We start from the raw sequence: 21,328 nt of genomic DNA on the forward strand, positions 1-21,328 counted from the left end.
GCTAAATTCACAGCTAAACTGTATGCCCGTGAATTGATTGTGTCTGGTCCTAATCATCTGGTGCTTCTCTTGTCCCCTTAATTTTGCAAATGCCATCTGTTGTACCTCAGACACTGTAATGATGGGCTGTGTTTCTGCGGTGGTCTTTTTTTGCTAACAAAGAGCCATATGGAAAATGGAGGTAAGATCATATGTTAGAAATAAGAGGTGGACTTTGGTGAAGCAATTCAGCAGATCCTCATCTGGTCTCGGCTACAAATGGATGTAGACCTGTTAAATGCAATGAGAAGTGCTAATTTAGACCTGCTTTTCCAAAAATGAATTTGAGTAAGATTACACAGCAAAATACTCACATAAACAGAAAACAGTAAGAGAGGAACTAGCTTTCCTTCATACAGGTAAATAAGGCATTGTCTCGTAGAGGATACTGACCTAATCTTAAAGCAGCTGGTGCAAAGTTTGTGTTTCTACTTCAAATTGGACTAAATATGATTTCAGAAAGACTAACAGCAAAACTGGCTTTTAAATATGCATAAATAATCAAAAGTTGTTTTTGCTCCATCAAGATGTTTTCTTTGTTCCAACATGAAGTTATCTATTCTGTTTTCAAACTTTTCTGTCACTATTTCCTCCTAGCACCTTATGAGCTACAGGATATTAAGACCATTTATGAAGATTGTGTTTTCCTCAAAATGACAGTCCTAAATACTGATAGTGAAGAAGCAAACTTCTGCTGAATGATGACCTAGGAGCATGGGGATAAGTTGGACATTAAATCCAGCCCCTGTTATGGCAATCAGATCATACAATCTCATTTCTAAATGTACCAGCCTTAACGCAAATGACAGTGTAGCAACTTCCAGCCTTCAGCATCCATCAGAAGCATTTTCCAGACTTTTTCTTCTTCTAATCATCATGTTTAATATTATTGATGGCTAGTTTAAAGTCATTTATTCTCATGGCAACATGCTTTTGCTGCCATATCTCCTCCACAGAAGAAAGTGCAGTGCCACTTTATTTTGATTTTTAATTATTCACATCAGAAACAATGATGTTAAATGTTAAAGATTGGGATGAGACCTAGTGTGTAGCTGTGATGGGGAAAATCATTCCCAGATATCCTGCTGAGCCCATATGGTAATTTCGTGTTTGGGTATGCTTGCAAATGTCTGATTGAGCAACAAGGTATTGAAGAAACAGGAAAAAAGAAATTATAAAAGAAATTCTCCCTCTGTCCACCTCTCCTTGCCTCTGATAGGTGGTGAGCATGTTGCACTCAGTCCTTGGGATCTGCTGGAGTTATTACTAGAATGGGTGTTTCCTTTTCAAGGAACTGTTTCAGAAAGTCACTGCTCCTTTCTGAGCAGCCCCTGTGCTGACACCAGCAGACACCACACTGTGGCATCTCCTGCTCAGTCCTGTTATGAAACAGAAGCTGGGATAGAAGCCCATTTCACTGCTTCTTCTGCACATGATTTCAGTTCACCCTTGAACTGAATGAATGCTCATGAATGAATGACAAGGTTTAGGATGTGTTCATTGTGCCAAATCACATGTGAGCTCCAACCAGCTTCTTGGAGACAGCTTGGCCATAAAATGTCCTTATAGTCCAGGAAGTTTCACATTGACTCTCTTATTCCACATAAGCCTGCTGTAATTGAAGATTCCTCAGTTTTGCTTTCCTTGGTAAATAGATGTTTAGATGTTTAATTAGGAAGCAAACCATATAATCAAGCTTCTGCAGATATAGCTGCGCTGCGTAATCAGTCTCGTTCAGCTTCTTTGCATGCTGCTGGAGTACCAGCAACTGCTGAGTTTATCAACAATGTTGTAGTTCTAGTGGCAATTTGCCCAAGGATTTCTCAATTAATATATATGAAGCAGCAGGCAGTCTGGGCACTGCACGGGCTGTGCTGCACATCTAACACCGTGGTTTCACTCTACTTTGTCAGGAAACCAACTCCAAAGAAATCAGGCATAAACACAAGCTACAATCCTATAAAAACTGTGTTTACCTTTTTATGTTTGATTTTATTTATTTTTTTTTGTGCTATTTCCTTTTCAGATTCCCGCAAGGTGCTTGTCAGAGCAATGCATTTATCCCAGCCAGTATTCAAAACTATTGAAATCTTGGTGAATGCTCTGAAGCTCAGCCATTCAAAACAGGAGAGGGATGCACAGCACAGGTCAGGGGTGCAGCACAAATATTGTGGGGCTCCTATCAGACACAACTCCACTGCTCTTGGACTGAGCAGGAAATAGAGGTAAGTCTGGACCAAAGCAGATGCTGGCTGGGAGCAGCATCCCTGGGAGGGGCAGCAGAGTGAATAAAGCAGGAAGGGAGGGCTATTTCTGCTTGACCAAGGTAGGAATATTTTCCTGGTGCTTCTCATGCAAGGTTTGAATTCTGAGAGAGAACTGGACTGACTTCTGAGGAAATCTCTCCTCCTCCATCATCACCAAAGGGAACTAAGGAATATTGGCCTCTTCAGCCAGCTGCCTGTGGTTGGTCTTTGTGAACTCCTGGAAAGAGTCTCCAAACTTACAACCTGTGAACATCCAGATGTTTTCCAGTGGGTGTGCAGACCCTCACACAGCAGGTGAATCTGTATTCTTAGGCTGAAGTTAACCTCAGTGTGGTGGCTAATGTTCATACCTCTGGATCTTGCAAGGCCCTAAAACTGCAAAAAATGTGCTATTTGCACATTCAGCCCCATCCCATCAGCTTGCACTGGTGCAACAGTCAGAAACTTCTCTGACCTTACCAAGACAGCTGTTTTGGAATACAATTTCTGCTCAGTCCATCCCAAATTTTCTCTCAGTCTCAGGGCAAGAAGGTTGCTGTAAAAGTCTGCCATTCCATGTAACTTATTGTTAATGTGGAGCTGCACAACTGTCAAAATGATGTGTCAGGAGTGCTTTCGGAGACAATTTCTTGTTATTTTGGCTTGGCAGCCCTCAGTCCCTTCATGCCACTATCATTTTAACCACTGACACGCTAATCCTTTTTGACACTTCCACTTCTTTACCACATTCAAGTTGCAACGAAACATAACGTGCCTCCCATGTCTCCACTGCAGCCCATTCAGAAGTGTTTGGCTGTCCTGGAAGAGGCACAGCTGCTGTGGACTAACTCCTGGGACTCCTGAGCACTCAGGAGATTATTAATACAGGAGAATTAAGGCAATAAGTGATACAGAGGGCTCAGACACACCATGCAATACTTGCAGTTGAGCAATCTGCTGATCATTATCAGGTCCAGAGTAACCACTCGTGTATTGTCATAGATCATGGGAACTGGGAGATGCTTCAATGTATCTGATCTCCGAGAGATCTACACTAGGTCTCGCTAGGTCATTGTACATTTTTTGCATATTAGGAACATTTATATAAACAGTTACCAGAATGTGCTTGACATGCAGCAAGTTTTTCAGATGTCAGTAAAGTGCTCAAGTGTCTGTGTAGCTTGGGAATGAAGAAAGATGACATAAGCTTTTATGTTCTGTGGAAGAAAACGCTGGAGGCTGACTTCAAAACAGAAAAACTACACAAGGAAAGATGTGTGATGAAGTAGATTTCTAAAGAAATGTCTGACCATTCACTTTGTCATACGTGTTCCAGCCAGAGTACTAGAATACTTTCATACTTTCAATCTATGTATTAAGCCTTTTTTTTTTTTTTTTTTTGGCCTGGATTCAGAAATAGAGGTTGAGAGACTGATAGATTTTTTAAAGCCTGAAAGATCCATATTTTTTGATTACCTCCATAACGCTGACCCACACTGAGCAAAACACCTACTGTCTGACCAACACATGATTTCCCAAATGGTGTCTGAACATCACTTGCAATAGAAAATAATTGAAAAGTCCCAAAGCCCAATTCCCCACCGCTATGTAATTACTGATGCCTATGTAATACACTATTGATTTGACCTTGTTTTCCTACACTCATTTTGCACAGATGCTAATGACTTACAAAGCATAAAACATTGGAGGAACAGTCCCAATGTCTTAACAAGAGTCAATCACAGTTCAAAGGTCCTTAATTCCCTTATCTCTGTATTTATTTGTGGTATGCATTTCCCACCAGACACAGGGAAGTGAATGTGACCTGATTCTGAAAATGTTCCATACTCGAGGACTCTTACCTGGAAATGTAACCCCACACTCTTCCTTGCTGCCTTATGTACTAGTTGCAGGTTTCCTTCTATTTTTGGGGACCGCAGCAGAAGGAACAAACAACCTGCTTCTCCAGAGATTGGGAAAACAGCAATTCTCTTTGACCGCACAGCCCTTTTAAGGATCCCAGCGGTCCTGTCAATCAATGTTTACTTTTAATGAGCCCAATTAGGTATATCTCTCCAGAGCAGGATTATGAGGATTTGGAAAGGGTCAATTTGTAATGGTTCTTGTGGTGGTCGCTTCTACCTGCACCATTAATGAAGATTTATTAAATTAACAACACATGCTTTTTCAGTAATCCAAAATTCACACACACAGTTAATTAGGGCTGGTTTCTGTACACACACCAGCTTGGTGAGCTGCTTATATCTCCTGTGTGCAGAATTGATTAGGTTTAGTCCAGGAATATCCAGAGCATTCCCGTCCCTATTCAAAATCTGTTTTGTTCCTGATAAGATCTTTTAAAAACTCAGTGGGGTGATGTCTGGATTTAAACCAGTGACTCCCACATATATGTATAGATTTTTTATTAGCATATAGTAGAGTCCTCAGAGAGTAGATAAGGTTGCTTCAGAAAGCATTTGGGGCTTGAAAGGGGAAATTGATTTCATTTTTTACATTTCTTTTCCCCCCTCAAGCTCAGGCAGTAAATTAATGCATAAGACAATAGGCAACTACTCCAACAGAGTCACTCAGGCATTAAGAGAAGAAATGTCATCACAATACTTCAGGGAGGAATATTCATGTAACCAACCAGCCTTTTAATTATGTCTTTTGCTCAAATTTTATCATCTTTAATAATATAGCTCAATCAAGGAGACCAAGTTTTTAATGATATTCAAGGTTAGCTTCAAGGGAAACATTCAGGCCCGATGTGTGACCTGGACTCGATATTTAATAAATATTTAATAACCAAGAATCTGCTTTATTCAGCAAGGAGAATTGAAAACACTTGATGCAATGTTTTTGGACACTGTATCTCCAACTGCAAATGGATCTGTTTGTCTGCTTTTGCTCAGATGCAGTAGGTGTCTGGATGTTTTGGAAGATTTGGGAACAATTCTCCAATTTACTGGAAATTTTACTTCTAACTTGGGCAAGGTACTGCCTCCATTCAGCCAGAGGCAGAGTAGAGGCTGTGTAAGTATATTTCATGTTTTGGGTGGCTGCAGCACTATGGGCTTTACTAATAACATGCCTGCTGGAAAGAAGACTCTTCCATCTATCCAGCTAAGGTATTTCCATGCTTCTCGCATTACTGGCATTACATCCAAGCATAAATCTTAATGTATTTTCCACCTGGAGCACTGGGTAAGCTTTCAGTAAGTAAAACCGACATCCCTGAAATTATGGTTATAAGTGTCCAAATTAGAAAATACAAACTCACCCGTGTATTGAATCTATAGCTGGGGGTATGCTGTCAATCTCCTCTGTACTTCTTCCTATAATAAGGGACAGGATAAAACTCTTTATCTGGCTGCTGTATGGACAAATACATGAAAGATCATGAGGCTTCTCAGTTACTATTACCATGGATGCCATACAAATAATTGAGATAGATGCTGGGTTACTCTGCCATGCCACTTTATGCAAACCCTGAGAACAACTGGAGGTTAAGGTAGCTCTGGTGTCCCATTAGACAGGTACCCTGATGCCTTTCATTTATAGGAATGAGGAGCTGTACTCCTGTTTCAGGGCTGACTTGCTGAACCCGCTCCTTGCCCACGGTGCCCCCCTCCCCTGATGCCCTATTACCTCCCCTGGTTAATTGCCTCACTGCTGAAACCAAACGTTTTCAGAAAAGTGAGACAGAAAGCAAACATTGTTTTTTTATGATGAACTTACTCCAGATATCTTCACCCCTCAGTGTTATCTTGCCAATTTACAGCCCAGATTTTGCTTAATTGAGGACAGAGGTAAAGAAATGGCATGAGGGAGGACACTAGAGGCAATTCTTTAAAATTACAAGGACAAAAAAGTGTGCTCCTCAGTTACTTTACTGGGCCTAGTATTTGAGAGAGCTGAGTACATCACAGGACTGAACCTCCTGTGAGCTTCACATAATGTCTGGCAGGGTGGATTGGCCTCTCCTGAAGCTGGTGAATTCCACTAGAGGAAGGGAAATGTGACATAAACTGAATGTGACAGAGCTGTGACATAAACTGAGCTGTGGCAAAGAGCTCACAGAAGCACATGTGGGACCTTTACTGCACAACCCCATTCCTCTTTTTTTTGGTCATTTTTCTTTCTTCTTTGCCTTCCTCCCTCTGCAATTCACTTCTTTCACCCTTCCAGCTGTTTGCTGTGTGTGCATAGCCCCACACAGACAGGTTCCTCAGCAATGTGGCATGGCACTATATGGCTCTTGAAAGATCTTTTAAAATAATGGTGACAATTATTGATAATACTAAAATTTCATTTGTTCCCAAAGATTTCACACAAGTGGGAATGCTAACTAGGCAAAAAGCCTTTAATGACAGTCACTGGCCATATGTATGCTGCTCCAGCCCTGAGCATTGCCACAGGTGAGTCATATATGCCTTCTTCCCTTACACCAGAACATTTTGCTAACCTTGACCTGTTCTCAAGAATGGCTTGGTGGGCAATGGATTGACCTGTAATGTGGCATTGGGCTTATTGTCAGCTCCAACAGAGAACTCGTGGTGAGACCTGGAGAAGTTGTGTCCGTGTACCATCACAGGTGTATTCAGGCACCTAACTTCTGTTTGAGAAAGTAACGTGACCTTGGTGGTGTTTTGTTTGATATCCCTGGGTATTAGCTGTCAGGGGTAAGGCTTTGGACAGTTTTGGTGATTATGAGACTTTGTTGCTCTGTGGTTAGTCTTCTAATAGGAATAATGATATTGTCACACCTCACCAGACTGTTGTAAGACATGAACATTAAAGATTGTGAGATTGCTATTGTTATGAGGGCCAGCCATGAAAGTGCAGAGAGATGAAGTGATACCAGTGTGAGCAAGAGAACAAAGATAAAGCCTTGACCGATTGCTTTCTTTGTCTTGCAATAATGTACACAATCTGTGCTGATCAAATAATGAAGACTGTGGAAGCTGCCATGGAATTAGATATTCTTGTAGTGCAATTCTGATATGAGGGATTGCGCCAAAGCTGGATTGTTTGATTAGCACATAAAAGATCAGGGTACACATTCAAGACTTTGTGCTGTCATCAAGTCATTAAGGCCTCTCTGTGCCTGCAGGATTTCATAAGTAATTGATGAGGATGAAAATACCAGAGGTCTTCATCAACTGTTGCAGAATAAGCTCTACAGAGGGGTCGCAAACCTATCTATAGCTGGTTTGTTAAAGCTTGTTTCATGATATCTGAGTTTGAAAACTCAAATCTGTGCAAAACTGTGACTAGGCTAAACATATAACAGGTTTTGGCCTATGTGCTAGTCTTCATTGCCTTTTAGACCTTAAGAAAAGATGCATCACTAGCAGGTGATGTCTTCTAACCTGTTGGCTCAGCAGTGTTGGCTCAGACCCAGAGGAGCCTGTGACATGTGACAAAGTGCTTACTGAAAGTTTCTCTGCCTCATTGTGCTTGTACAAGGCATGTGAGATACTGATGTTTGCGCTGGAGAATTGATGGATCATGAACCCTCTAGACATCTTCTGGACTCCTGTCTGGTCCATGGAGGTGTGGGGCCAGGTGCTGGGGCTGTGTCTGCTCTGTCCCAGTGGGTGCCCAATGGGATTGTTCCCAAAAAAAGGACGTGTCATGGTGGCATACCCCTGCATTGCCACATGTGGCTGCACACATGCTCCAAGCCCCTGCAGACCCACAGGCCCATTCCCTGTGCTAGGAGCATTTCAAGCACGCAGGAGGGATGTGCACGGGGTGGTGAGGATATATGGGGAACATAATCTGAGACATCCTCCAAACATGCGACCTGACAGGCTGTCTTTCCACTCAGAGAGAGGATGAGGATCCCAGAAATACAGAAAACAAAGCTCACTCTTACTGTGTATTAGCTACACTTAAACTGCTGTCAAGTGCCTGTGCAAAAGGGAATCTTTGTGCAACCCACAGGTTTTGTTTTTGTAGGGGAAACCAAGAAAACAAAACAAAACAAAACAAAAACAAAAACAAAAACAAAAACAAACAAACAAACAAACAAAAGCAAAAAGCCTGACCTTGTCAGAAAGTGGTCGGAAAGAAGTGAGAGTGTGCTTTGGAGTAGTCTCATCTCCCCTTGCTGGTGTTCAGTGGATATTGCAGCCCTGTCTTTGTTTCTATGGTCAGAGTTTGCACTGCATTTCAGGTGCAGGTTTGCAAAATTTTCCCAGTATTGGGAGGGAAATTATTATACTTCTTGTGTGCACGCTTATGAAGCAAGAACTGAGCTCAGTTCTTTTGATGAGGTGTAGCTAAATAAATGGATTTTCTTTTTCCCCGAAAGGCCTCCATTCATACCTAGCACCAGTATTCAGACTGATTGCAAAGGGATTATTTAAGTGGTTCCAGCATAGCTATACTTGCTGCGAGCAAAAGGGAAATATTTCATTAAAAGAAAGCACATGGAAAAAACATTGCAAATTAGACTTGCAAAAATGCTGATTTAATTACATACACAGGGCTTAGCCACAGGTCTGTGGTCAAGGATAGCACAGACCCTGGCAAGGCTGTTTGCTGTAGAGCTCCCAGCTAGGATGCTTTTTGTGGGGATGTGTCGGGCGGGCAACCTGGAACTCACTTTAAACAGCTGTAAGGCCAGAAGTCCCCTGGCCTGGAGGCAGCAAGAGAGGTCAAATGTAAGGGCAGAGAGAAGGTACTTGGTTGCTGTCTGTAAGTTTATCTCCAGCAAAAGACAGTACACCCAGAGATACCTATGGGTCTGCTCTTCTGATGGGCTAAATTTTGCTTTATGCCTCTTTTCCATGTGGTCTTCTTTTACTCAGTTTAGAGATTTTACTTACAGAGGGAGAAGCCTTGATGTTACCTATTCCCACAAACTTCAGCTCAGGGATATTTTGGGAATGGGACAGATTTTAACTTTTCTAAAAATCTCCACCCATGGATTTGAACCCCGGATCATGAAGACTTGTAAAGTCCAAGCTGTGCTGGGATGCTGTACTGAGCAAGGGCAGGATTCTCAGCACAGTGCCCGAGTCCTCACTCACATCCCAGAACCTGCTCAGAGCCACATCCGTAGCTGTCAACGTGTGAGGGTTGGAACCTCTACACATAGTAGTGTTTTTTTTTTTTTTTTTTTTTTTTTCCTATTTATCTGTGAATAAGCTTTGGGAGTGATTTTCCTCACCTTTAAATTATTTCTTGGCACAAGATCCATGCTTCTGGCTCTATTGGTTAAAGAGCCATGGCTGGATTTACTGCCCTCTCTGACTTTAACCTGCTGTTCAAGGCTACAGTGATTGAACATTGGCTTGCAAACCCAGCTCCTATATATTTTATACCATAGAACTTTTGCTGGTGTTATTTCCCTAATGGCCTGGGAGCATGCATCATTTTTCCAGTGAAATAACCACCCATTTATATATTTCTGTTGAGAGACAGCATGATCTAACATTGCATTTAACCCACAGCAAGATATTTAGTTTGTTGAATTGGTACTAAGAGGGAACAAATGCATGCAGCACAGTTCATAATAGACAGCCATTTACCAGGTAAAATACTGCTCATATTGGAAATATGACAGGATTGAAACAATGACATTTTCAGCCTCTTCTTTCCCCTTTTCCATCACATGCTTCTTTTATGTAATTTATACGAATAAACTTGATATATCAGATAAACCTTATCATCAGGTAATCAGTCCTGGGCACTAGTTCAGCAGGACCAATAAATAAAGGCTGTTTCTGTGCTGTCCAGGTAACACCCCAGCAGCAAATGACAGAATTAAAACACGCCTGTGCATCCAGGAAAGGCGTGGTTGCACATGGATAAACGCAGCTGTGTCAACTTTGCCCCGGCTCGCTGGATTCAGGGTAACAGCCAGGATTTCAGCTTATGCTGGCTGACTGAGTACACACCAGCAGTATATAGTGAAACCTGAAAATCTGTGCCATGGTGTTTTCATGGGGTGGTCATGCACATGGCCACCAGCATGGCAACACCCCCCTGATGTCCTTTCTGACACCGATGCCCTAGAAGCCATGGGTTTCCCCCAGATCCTCAGGGAAAACATGACCCAAGCCAACCACAGAGGAAGGTGCTCAGCATCCTTTTGAATTAGGCTTCCAGAGGGACATTCAAAAGCTGCTGAAACTGCCAGAGCACTTCTGTTCGTGTCAGAGGAGCAGGTTTCTCCTGGATTGAAATTTCCCACTAATGTAATTATTGTCTATTAAGGGAGGAAGATGGAAAAGTGAAGCTGGCATTTCGTGCATTAAGGTCACACATGCCAGCCAGCTCTCAGCATCTTAAATGAGACTCTATAGAGATTTTATTATTTTCTAGACATACGCATGCCTGACGTACATTGCAACACAGCCTCCCTCCTGCCACTCAAGGTGCATTATGGCCAACAACTGAGGGAAGATGCACCTCAGGCGGAGGGGCCGTCAGGACACAGGGCAGCCGAGCATCAAGCATCTGAGCTGAACATCACCAGGGGAAGAGACAGAAACTGGGAGAACTTCTCCAGGCTGACTCCCCAGCAACTTTAAAAGGCCGAGATAACTCCACTGCTACAGATAGACGTGGTCCTTTGTGCCCAAACTCTCACCAACACAGCAGAGCACATCTTGCTTTTACACCAATGCAACAGAAGGCAGCTTTGCAATCAAATATAAATAAATAAAATCCTGTTTTGTTAAATGACATTTTTCTTATTTTTTAGGAAGTGGATCATCTTGACTCTGACTGGAAACATCAGAAAATCCATATCAATGTCTAGCTTTGTGTCTTTGCTCTGGATGAAATTATAGTAGATCAGATTAAGTTCAAATGAGATTGGGTAGACTGGTTCTTGAAAAACAAATAAAACATACAAAAGCTGCAGCTGGTTCAAAACTTTCTGTCCTGAGATCTTTTAGATAGAAAGCAAAATTCCCTCTAAAACTTTTCAGGATAATACCTTATTTGACCGTGCAAACTCGTTTTATTTATTGACAGCATGAATCATTCAGTTCCTTAAAAGTCAATCCTCTCTGCTCTCCCCCACCCTCATTACGTGACGGATTATTAAGTCAAGGTGAATCTTTCCATTAACTTCAATGATCTCTGGATCAAACACTGAAACACAATCATGAGAGTCAGGTGTTGATAACGAATCCGGGCACAGCCAGGTTCTTCCTGGCCCAGGTATCCTCATGCCAGGGTAAGACCAGGGCAGCGAGACACAGAGCTGACACGTCTCATGCATTGAAATTTGTCTGGGTCACTGGTAAATACATAGAGGCCAGACACTGTGGACATGAGCTTGGAAAGGCTTTTTTTTTATGGTCTTATGGGAGGTTTGTGCCTTGAAGAAAATGGCTTCTTTAACCAAGCAGGAGCCTGTTAATTGCATCACATTATCACTGATAATGGGGCAATTTAGAAGTGTGACTACAGCAAACAGGAATTTCTGTTTTGCACCAGGCCTCTTAGGAAACCCTACCTTTATGTAGGGCATCAGGACTTTTCCGTGTCACATTCTATTTCCGCTTCTTATTAATAGCAAAATTGATTTGATGTGCCAAGGGCTTTCCATTTGCATTTCAATTACAGATTTCAGTGGCTTCTTAGGCTTTCCAGGCTTTTAAAGGACTAGTATTTCCTATAAAATATTCTGCAGAGAAATCTTTGGAGCTGAGTTTGAGTGAAGATCATTAATAATAAAGCTTATCACGAAGACTTCTATCCCTACAGTTAAATTTATTTATGATTGTTAATATTTTCATTGTTTATTAAATAACTAAAGAAAAAATTGTTACTATGACAGAGCTGAAAAACACTATATGTGAATAGATGACTTTTATGATTTTTTAAGTCCTGAGATCTTCATTTACCCCAGCTTATCATTGAGGTAATGAAGTCTTTGGTGTTGTGTAAAATAATAGGGTAAAGAAGTTGATAAGGATAATAACAATATAGGTAACTGGGGAGCCAGAAAAGCTTTTTTCAAGCTCCAGCTCCAGGAACCTCACCACAGACGGGACTCCCAGGCTCGGGGAACAAAACTGAGATTGAAATCTTGACCTTCCTACCTCTATTTGATTTATAAAATTTCAAAATAAAATGTTTTGACAATTTTAGAAATAATTCAAAAACTCTTCCCTCCCCTGGCTTCCATCTCTTATGCTGAGAAAATCTTCTTTCTGAGTGGAAAGTATTACATCTGCAAATTTCAAATCAAAGACTTCTCCCCGTAAGGGGAGAGAACCTTCATTCCCAAAGAAAAAGCTAAAGATTCAGCTTTTAAACACACTACCATATTTTACCGTGCTGTGTTTGCAGAGGGTGTGAGCACAAACAGAAAGGAGTAGACCTTTTAATAAGACTTTGTATATTTTCATAAGGAATCTCTTTACCCAGACATACTTTTGTGCAATATGTGGTGCAGATTGGTCACTGTGGGGACTCCTGTCGATGTTGCCACCACTTGCCTTCATGCCACACACTCTCCTGGCAAGGTCCTTATGGATCAGCACTCCCTGCCCTGGCTATGGTTTCTCTGGCAGAGGAAAAGCAGGAAATATATCCTCCCGTGAAGCAGGACAGGATTCCCATCCAGTCCGTAATTCACTCTGCCCTTTCCATCTACCACACATGCCCTTTCCTACCATTGGAAAGGAAATGTAATAATTACACTACCTACAAGAAGGATGCTCTATGTCATGCATTTATGATAAAATCGTGGAGCTGTTGCAATGAAATACCCCATCAGTACATTAAAAACAAAGCAAAATCAGCGTGGCAATAAAAGCTCTTATTGTGCCTTTTATCTCTTGTTTTCTTTTGTTGTGTTTATTTAGTGCCTTTATTAAAATATTTCTGTTGTAATACAGTTTTTAACATTATATTGTTTTTATAATGGTATGATTTTTATTGCAACATCACCTCCAATTTAATATCTCTTTCCATTATATGTGAATAGCTACTAAAATTGAATTGCTGTTGTAATGGATGTAACACCCTTGTAGGAAGTTTTAAGAGCCATTACTACTACATAATTACAAAACAAAAGGCAGGAAATGGCATGAGGAAGAGGAAAATGTTATCAAAATGGGATCTGTTTGTGATAAGACAGGCAAGATCAAATAGCCCAAAAGTCTAGTCTTTTGTTCAGCCTGGAACTGAGCAAAAACACTTCAGATATGAAGCAGGAAAGAGAGACATCATCAGAGCTTGGGCTGGACATGATTTACTTTTTCTGATTCTTCAAATGAAATTCAGCAGAGTATGCAGATCCTTAATGGTTGCCAGATCCTTGACCATCTTGAATGCCAACTAAGGGGGAGGTTACAGAAGGGATTGAGCTCATTTACTTATTTCACCTTCATTTCTACTAATGTCATATTGTATATGTCCCTCTTAGAAGTTCTTTGGAAAACTATTCTTTGTTGCTGGAGCTTGATCTGCTCATTCAATATGAATTTCTATTAATTTTAACAGTATCATACAAGGATAGACTACGGTATCTTGACTGAGGAATCCTGTTGGTGCATATCTGAGTGGAGGAGCCCCATGCATCCCACCATGAAATTCTGGAGAATCCTAATCTGACAGTATAGAGGCGCCAGAAAATGAGCACTCATTTGAAAAGCTGGGGGTGAATTTACTGAAGTACCTACAGCTGTGGCTTTAGATACTGAATCTGAGGCTCTCATATTTAACAGTAGCTTCTGCCATCAAATGTGCCATGTTTTAATGAAATAATAATAATAAAATGAATCAATGGCCTTAAAAGTTCTACAGATCACCCAGATAAGGCATAGATACATTTTATTTTTCATGTGACATTTTGAGGGAGGAATAAAACCCCTTATGTTCACACATTTCTCCTTTGGATCATTGAAACGTATGGCAGCAGATTTATGGCAGTTTATCAGAAGATTTGTATATACAAGGATACAATCTAAATATGTATGTAAAACTATAGCTGGCTCTTTTGCACTCTAGCTGAAATTTATCTCAGGGTGGATCTGCAATTTTCCGAGTGTGAATTATAGTTTGAATTCTGAGTAACAGGACTCACTGGGTTGGTTAGCCCACATATCCAAGTATAATACATTTTAATCTCAGCATCTCTCTGGGGTGGTACAAAATAAATAAATAATAAATAATAAATAAATAAATAAATAAAAATCCACACATGCACACACAAAACCTGAAGCCAGTTTGATGAATTTCTATGATCTTATCTCTGCAGAACATTTTCTCTTTGGCAGGGCAGAGTTTTTTGCTTCAGCGGATAATATGGGAATTCAATCATTGTTTTCCAAAGTACATATTATTTGCAATAGTGTGGTCTGGGCGATTGCCTTTCTCAAAGAGCAGGACAATATTTCAGCTAACAGGGTGGAAATCAATAACAAAAGATTAAAGCTCAAAGGATGAACAAGTGTATGTGAACCAAAGGAAAAAGTGACAGTGATAGCTGCCTTTAAGTGATAGCAGGTGCTCTTGGAGCCAAAGAGGAGAAGAACGAAGAGAGACGCTTCAATTAGCTCATCCCTGTGCTCCCGATGGATTGTGCTTTGTTCTTAGCTTTGAAGGATTCTTTCCTTTCTTCTGGTAGGTTTGAAACTCCCTACCAATTTCTTGTTGCAGCTTGATCCCATGTTCCAGCCTAGCCCTGGTCAGTCTGCTTTCCTGCATAACTCCTTTGCTAACTACATGCTGACTGAAAAACCATTTACCTCCCCCATTATAACTGAGAACTGTTTCATACCAGTCTTCATTAGTGCAGGGCTCCTTGCCTGATCGTGAAGCCAAGGTGTTTTGTCTGCACCCTTTCCCCTGACAGAGTTTGGGGTCAAATCATCAGAGGCAAATAAGTAAATTACCACCTAGAAATTATTAGGAAGGAAGCAGAACCAAAATATTATGTAGGTACGTGCTGAATGCTGTGTGCAGCTTGGCTCTGCTCGTATTTTGAAGGAGAGAAGGACTGGAAAAGCATAGCACTGATACCAGGCATGTGGTGGCTCCCGTGGAACAGATGTTTACACAGATCAGGATGCTTCAGAATGGAGAAGACTTGACCTATGTGGGGAATATTTAGAGATTATAAAATGAGGAGTGACATGCATGGGTACATCGGGAGCAACAGCTCTCTGCTTCCTTGAGCTGGGGAGTAGTGGTGCAGGGGGCAGGCTTGAAAAGAAACAGAAAAGGTGCTTCATCTACAAGTGATTAACCTGAGAAACTCCTCTTCACTATGTGTGGTGGAAGCTGAACATTTACAAGGCTGATGACTCTGAACGGTTAAACTCGTGGTTGAAAAGTGCCATTCCTTGCCCAGAAGCACTTCAGAGAGCTGGCTGCCAAGATCAGGCTGTAGAAAACTTCTGCCCTTGTATTCTGGCACCTCCTTGCTCCAGCTCCTGCTTATGAGAGGCCCAGAGACAGGTACCTGCTGTACTGCATCTCCTTACCTCTATCTGTCCTCTGACACAGATAAGGACTCATGCTCACTGCTTTACCTGCCTTGAGAACTTATGATGTATTAGCTAATCCCTGTGATTTATTAGCCAAAGGCAAATACAGGCAGTGGCACTTCCAGCATGGGCTAAACTAAGCTGCGCTTGCCATTGCTAGAAGTTTGCATACAGATCATTGCTATGGATCTGCTGGTGTGCAGGATAGTTAAAATGCATTAACTTCATTACCTGAATAAGTGGAGGAGTGCAAAAGGTATTGAAAGGCTTTACCAGAGGCCTCCAAGCTCTAAAAGCTGTCTGAAAGAAGAAAACTTTGATAACTTTAAGGATTTGGATTACAAAAACAACTCAGTGATTCAGAAACTAAATTTTCATTTGGAGAAGAAAACAGATACTGAAGTCACTCTACTTTTGTCACATAATGTAGTTAGCTAATTTAGGTGCAGGGTTTCTCTGGTTCCCTCCTACTCAGGGGCCTCCCCACTTGATGTAATCATCTCATTTGCTGGACACAGCACCCTTTTGGTGTAACAAGCTGTTAGGGAGTCACTGCACCTGGTACTTAACACCTGGGGGGAAATTCATGGGGAGCCTGACCTCCAAGGAGCAAAACTCATCCAAAATCTGGCATTATCCACACCAACATGAGGCCTCCTTTAGGAAAAAGATAAAGCAGCATGCAGAAAAAAGCGGAGAGAGATTGCAGTGCTGAGACATTATTTTGTATGCTAACCAACTTGGAGTCATGGGGACGTCCTTGTACCTTCCTGACATGTGAGCACTACCATTTCTGGGGTTATGCAGTGCCTACATCACAAAACAAAAATAACGTTTGCAGCATGGCTCAGGTAACTGCTCTCTCGCCCTGTTTTCCTTCCATCCCTACAGTATGTCCCCTCTTGAAACTCAGCAACAGCAGGTGAATTCACAGCCTTCCATCAACAGCAGCCCGGAAGTAAGAGACACAAAGCAACCTGAAGAACAAAACATGCCACTGGTATTTATTAACATAGCCTTGTAAATCAAAACAATCTGCCTGTCTGATGTCTTGTCTAGAAATTATTGGCTCATTCATCTTAGCCATATTAAACAGACCACATTTATCAAGGTCACATAAAAAGAGATATATAAAAACTACGCCTGGTCAAGAGTTACTTGCAGGTGTCATGCCTAGAGCATGCCCATTTTGCAGGGATGTACCAGTTTGTTGACATTACCCACAGCAAGTTATATGGAGGGAGAGAGAAAAGGTGATTAGTTATTCTACTCAAGTATACAGCCAGGGATACAAACAGAAGAAAAACCCAGAGAAACTTCAAAACTTGGATCAAAATAACGGCATAGGCTGAATTATGAGGAGTTCAAGGGCCTTATTCTGTTTGTGTGAATATTTTAGTAAAAAGATAAAGAAACAAATTACAGTGATATTCTCTCTATTCTCCTAGTATACCACCATGAAATACTGGGAACATAGAGTTGTACCATATTTATGCTGTCAGAGAAATCTGGAATAAACTTTGCTTGCTGGTACTCCTTGTTAAAATGATGGTTTGCAAAGCTTCCATTTGGACAAACTTCCCACTGGACACAGGCTGCATTTCCCCAGGCCCTGCTTCCAGCCTTGGCTGCTTGGTGGCCAGATCTCCCAGGTGGTTTTTTAGGATGTTTTCCCACTAGTCGCCTCACAAGGTAAGTAGGTCCAGGGCAAATATTTAGAGTTATCCATTGCCTTCCACAGAGAGTTCTACCATTCTGGTATTATCTTTCAAAACAAAAGCAAGCAAATTTAAATGGTCAACACTGAGTCCATAAAATAGAATTATATTTCTCTGTCCATGATTGTTATAATCTTTAGTACAACGGGGGACTCTATCAGAGTAGTGTATTACTGCACTGGGCAGTATAAAAACACCCAGGGAGTCCCTGAGTTGGTGAGTTCACGCGCTGAGAGACAACCTTTTTCCCAAAGAATTTATAGTGTAATCAGACAAAACAGAGGACAACTGGGAAACAGGGGCAATGGCTTGCCATGAACACATATCAGGAGAGCTTGCTTATGGAGGAAGCCTGTCAAACTGTTTAAATGAAAGAAAAAAAAAGAAAAAAATGTTTGTTTGTTAATAAAAAAAAATGAGAATGGGTGTTCAAAAAGTCAGTATTTTGAAAACCCAACTTTCTGATCCACCTCACTGAAAAAAACAAACAAACAAACAAAAACAAACAAACAAAAACAAAAACAAAAACAAACAAACAAACAAAACAAAAAAAAAAACAACAAAAAAAAACAAAGTTATATAGGCAGCTGTATAGGCAGCCTGTAGGAAAATGTTGCACCATACACATTTTCTTCTATAGCTTGGAAATCACCAAAGAAAGTGTAGTATAAAAACTGCTCATTTCCAAGCTGAAAAACAGCTAGTGAGTATTTGTAAATACAATATTTTGGAAAATTTTCCCTTTAGAATTGAAAAATATGTTTACTGGATTTTTTTTTTTCCTACTTCACTCATCCATAAACTCACTTTGACCTAGCCACTACCTATATGTGTTGGATGACAGAACAAATGTTAAAAACCTTTAAATCATCAGAGATAGATTTTCCATAGATCACTGTCATAGCCTTAAGGCCTGAAAGCAGGCAAACCTCTAGAGCTTGCTGGAGATGGTTATATTGTTAGAAATCTGAACGTCCCAGCTCCCCAGGACAGGTGTTTCTAGTGATGATGGGTAAAGCTATTAAGTCTTAAAACACTCCCAGCTCCATGCTTATATAGGGCTAGTAGAGATGGTAAGAGCACAGCAATTTGGGGAACAAATTCCAGCACACAGGTACCACATTGCACATACACTGTTCTGGGAAGTTACTGCAAACCAGGCAGTTTATTAAAGGAAAATTCCACTTTAACAAACATCAAATATTTCAGAATTAATGTTTTCTATTCTGAAGTGAAACCCAGACCTTAAATATTGCATATATGTGTGTCTAAGTGTAGGGCAGAAGAGGGAACCATGCCTTGTAAAAGCTGATATCCTGGGCAGGGGATGCAGGTGATGGAGCTCAGCTCTTTGTTCTGAGCTTGTGGAGATCCCAGCCCATGCTCTAGCAGTGGAGCCAGCCTCACACTTGGACACTGTGACACTTTCCACAACAAGGAATCCCTAAGAAAAATAAGAGCAAGACAGGGCTTGGTTCTGTAGGCCATTTGCCTACATCTCTTAGTCACTGAGTTAGTGACTGTTGTGGTCACTCTCCCTGTATCACTATGACAAGGAATTGAGTAATATTCCCTAGTGTGTTCGTCGGTATTTATACAGACAATAGCAAATGGGAGAAAAGAGGAGAGAAAATTTAGAAAAGAGAAGAAACTGATAAAGTTAAAGCTATTGCTTTTTACATAGAATATATATGCCATATGTTACGTATATAATGTATTGTACACATGATAGTGGTCAGCTGTTGCCCATAGCCACTGTAAAAAAAAAAAAAAAAAAAAAAAAAAAAAAAGAGCCTCATTTACAGAAAGTTGTGGTTGGGTATTAGAAGTGTCTTAGTGAGAGAACACAGCATTACAATAGGCTGCCAGGCACTGTGGAGTCTCTTTTGAGGAAGAGCTTAAAACACAGGCAGAGCAAGCACATTGTGGACAATGTTCTAGACAGTGGTGAACATCCCTTCAGCAATGGTCCTTGCTAGCAGACCTTCCAAAGCTCCTTCTGACCCATTCTTAATACTTCTCAATGTTTTCTTGTGAACAGTTGTCTTCCCAGCCAGCAATTCCTTGGGATACAAAATTCCAGATCAGCCCAGAATTTTCCCAGAAAGTAGGGAGAAGATGCTAAGTCCCACCAGAGCCAGATCGTGTAGCTGTGGTGTGGTGTCAAGAAAGTGCATTGCTCCTGACCCTGAGCTGAGCCTGCCTGGGGCTTCAGATGTGGGCAGTTCTGCACCGTGCCCACAGTGCTCTCTGCATGGTGCCACACCTCCATCAGAAGGGAAGGGAAAAAATATATTTTCTAGGCATGTCCACTGCAAATAAATCACCCGGTATAAATTATGGAGTGAGAAGGGGTACCCAGCACGATACCGCTGTTATAAATGCTGGCATCATTAGTTGTGCTGGGGTGCGGGAGGAGACAAATGGGTGTGGACGGTGCTTGGATGTGTGGTGTGAAGATTAGGGGTGATGGATTAGCATTGCATTTCGCTAGGATTGCAGCACTGCCTGAGCCCTGTGTGTGGTCAGGAAGGTGTTTGCTGGAGTGACAGGGAAGATTTGGTGGCATTATCATACAATCATAGAATGGCTTGGGGTGGTAGGGACCTAAAAGATCATCTAGTTCCAACCCCCTGCCACGGGCAGGGATTATGTGGATGGCCATGTCAGGATGCACAGAGACCACGATTCATCACCCAGGTTCCTTATTGCTGATTTCCTGTCGCTTTTCGACAAAGAAATGGAATTGAAAATGCAGGTCTGTGCGGTGCCGGGACTCTCTGGGGTAGCTGCCAGTAACTGACAGGTATAAATTGTAGCTCCTGCAAGCAGTTAGGAGGCCCGTGGGAATAAGAGATATCATAACATGAAAATGAAGGTCAGTGACAATGCCATGAACACAGAGTGATCGCCCACTATATTATAGGGTCTTTAGGAACCAGCAGCATTACCCACTCATTCGCAGCCATCACGGATCAGCCAGTTGCTCAGCCCCACCTGTGAAAGCCAGGGAAGGCTGCGGGTGGGACAGAGCCTGGGGTCCCCTCAGGGGTGTCAGTAGCTGTCAGGCAGGAGGGGTTGGTTTTGGGTGTCTTTCACTATAGAGTAAATCTCTGCTTTTAATAAAAACCAGACAGGAGAATCAGAGGGAACTTGTGCATCTCCCTTGGCAAAAAAAATCCAAATATTTCCACATTTGCTTATATTCAGACTTAGCCAAAAATGAAAATATTGACTGACTTACAGCAATTGAACATAGTTAATTTTCACTGTTATTCCACTAGAGATTTTTTTTTTTAATATGAATATATAACTAGAAAAGCATCAGAGTGCTTACAAAGATATTACAAAATGCAGCCTATTTTTCTATCACAGTAATAAACTTTTTAAAAATTAACTGTTCCTATGACCATAGGAGAAAAAGTCATGACCTTGCGGAGAGTGAGAGTTTACCTCTTTTTCCAAACAGTTCTCAGGTAAATTATTCAGAAGTGTGTAAGCGACTTCTTACTTCTTACTAGTTAAACATGATTTCTACTTCAGAAGGGATATAGTTTGTTTGGTGCTTCCAGCCAGGTCTTCATGGGGCAATGAAGCTGGGTGCAGAGATTTAGGAATAGAAGCAAAGCTGGATCTTGAGGGAAGGTTTGTAAGCATGGGTTCACAGACAGCTGGGGTCCCTGCTGTGTGCTCATGGGCAGAGACTGCTGTGCTCACAGACAGGTATGATAAGGCAGCATTTTGCTTCAGGGCTCACCCATTTCTCACCCATCACTATTCCTTATCTAGGCAGAGGAGGAAGACTGGGAGATGAGTTGCCCTGAGCCCTCAACTTCCCTTAATGGACTACTGCTGG

Source organism: Anas platyrhynchos, chromosome 5 (assembly GCF_047663525.1).
Source record: "Anas platyrhynchos isolate ZD024472 breed Pekin duck chromosome 5, IASCAAS_PekinDuck_T2T, whole genome shotgun sequence".
Lineage (NCBI taxonomy): Eukaryota > Metazoa > Chordata > Aves > Anseriformes > Anatidae > Anas > Anas platyrhynchos.